Here is a 2,327-nt window from a genome sequence, read left to right on the forward strand (position 1 = left end):
GATGTATAAGCAAATATTGACTTAATCTCTCATAAAGCTTTTCTCCTCCATTACTACACTTTAGTGTGTAATTTATAAACATGGGCAACTATATTATTCTTTATTAAAAATATGTATGTAATATGCTTAAGTAATGTCTGATGTTATAAATGATGATGTAATGATTTTTAAATAAAGTATTACATGAAGTACAAACCTATTACTATGGTTCATGGGGTCATTTTGAATTACCATTTGGAAAACAGAAAATGTTATAGACTAAATTTAACATTACAGTCTCCTGCAGTGGAAGCTGCTGTTAACCTCTTGTTGTTAGTTTGGGAATAATCTTACACACTGAACCAAAATCAACATAAAACATTCAAATGTAAAAAAACTTTACTCTCTACCTTCTAACTATACAGGTAGAAAATTATAAATTAGGAAAAAAAACAGAAAAAAAATACATGAAACATATTTATTGCATTTAAATTCATACAGTACCGATCATATCATTTGTATCAATTTAGACCAATAAAGATATTTGTTGTTGCCCATACCATTACGTCCTAATGTGAGTCGTCCTATCAGATACTAAAGATCACGTTTCAAACTTTCTTCTCACTGCTCTTGAAAAAGTCTTTAACAAAAGTTTTAAGAATGAATATAAGAAATACCTGACTATAACGTACAAAACTCAAATATGAATATACCTCCATTTACTTTTTGCTATAAGTAAGTATATGATATTATGATTTAATATTGTAAATGTACATAAAGCTGAGCATGTCTGATATTTGGGCAGCAGAGGAGCAAGAGTGGCTTCATAAAAAGCTTCTTCTTGGCTTTGCTGCTACAGCTCTCCTCACTGACCTGTAAGACAAGCACAAAAAGACAAAGTGATTTCCAACATGTAAAGATATTATGAGCTGAAGACATTTAATAATGTGAAGAATAAACCAGCCTGCATGGCAGCAGAATTACTGAGAGAGAGTAAAAACATGAGAGAAACTGTTTAGTTTGGTGACATATAGATGGACAATACCATACTGTACAATAACAACATCATTCTGTATATGAAGCAGACAAACTTACCCTAAACTCTGAACGGCCCTCGATGTGTATAAGATCGGTTTAAGTGCTGACCAGGATGAACAGAGTCGTACACATGAGTTTCATTCTGGTTGAATCCATGATTTGTGGAGGAGCCCGGACTGTGACTCTCAGACTGGATCGACCTGAAACAGGAAATAAACACAATAAACTCAAAAGTAACTGATGTTTGTTTAAAATAATAATAAAAAGTATTTTACCAACCTGGTGAAGCAGGAACCTGTGAAAGAGACAAATGTTATGACACATGTTTGTGATGTGAATTGTTCGATCAGAATACATGTATATGTGTGAATAATTAAAGTGTGTGTAGTAAATAAACTCTCTAATACAGCATGAAAAGAAGAGGCTCTTACACTTGGACTGTCTGCAGCGATACAACAAGAGCAGGAGAATAATAATGAGAGAGACTCCACAAACCAGTCCAACCATCAACCACACAGGAGACGAAGAGCTGTCAGCTCCTGACACAGTTACTGTAACAACAAACAAAAATTAATTATTAATCAACTTTTTTATGTTTAATATTTCATAACATAACTTTATAAAAGATCCAGTTCATCTGTTTTCCTTGACTAGATTCTGAGTCAACCCCTGCTGTGTTTAAATGACTTGACCCTCCACAGTGAACACATCAACACGAGCCGAGTCTCTTAAAATGTCCTAACAAACTCACAGGTTTTGTTAATCTGAACTTCTTGGCTGTACTCTGTGTAGTAAACTGGGTTTCCTCTTCCTCCTCTGCACCTGTAGAGTCCTTCCTGTGAGACACTGATTTGTCCATTTGAGTGGAAAACTGCATCTTGTGTGGTCAGGGCTTCAGAGTAATTTCCATCTCTGTACCAGTAGTATTTCCATCCAGATGATGATGATGGGTTCACAGAGCAGGTCAGGGTCACACTGCCCCCTACTGGAACAGCTGTGTTATCAGCTCTCAGTTTGGCCTTTGGTTTATCTGCAGTTCAGATTAGACAAAGAAAAAACAAATAAATGACTCAATCTAAACAATTTAAACAACTAGATGGAAATGGTGAACATAAACAATAAACTGTAAACTAATTTAGATTGACACTGTGAAACTTTTTTATTTTCTTTGATGTATTTAAAAAGTAATTTGTCATGGTCTGTTGACTCTGTGTTTAGGTTTTTGATTCTTTAAGATTCTTTTATTTAGTGGTTTTTCATGGTTTTGCCTTTTCTATTTCTAGTTCCCTTTGTTATTCCTTAGCCCTTAG

At 34.3% G+C, this 2,327-nt stretch overlaps 1 long non-coding RNA gene across 1 annotated transcript; it reads right to left on the reverse strand.

Moving 5' to 3' along the window:
• Nucleotides 1-487: 487 nt before the first annotated feature.
• Nucleotides 488-1,562, reverse strand: LOC106674784 (uncharacterized). Its single transcript, XR_013097279.1, has 4 exons — nt 1,449-1,562; nt 1,297-1,312; nt 1,075-1,217; nt 488-852 (listed from the first exon to the last, which is right to left on the reverse strand). It is a non-coding gene; the product is annotated as an uncharacterized LOC106674784 (long non-coding RNA).
• Between the last annotated feature and the right edge of the window lie 765 nt (nt 1,563-2,327).

The sequence above is a fragment of the Maylandia zebra genome, linkage group LG3 (genome assembly GCF_041146795.1).
Source record: "Maylandia zebra isolate NMK-2024a linkage group LG3, Mzebra_GT3a, whole genome shotgun sequence".
In the NCBI taxonomy this organism is placed as follows: domain Eukaryota; kingdom Metazoa; phylum Chordata; class Actinopteri; order Cichliformes; family Cichlidae; genus Maylandia; species Maylandia zebra.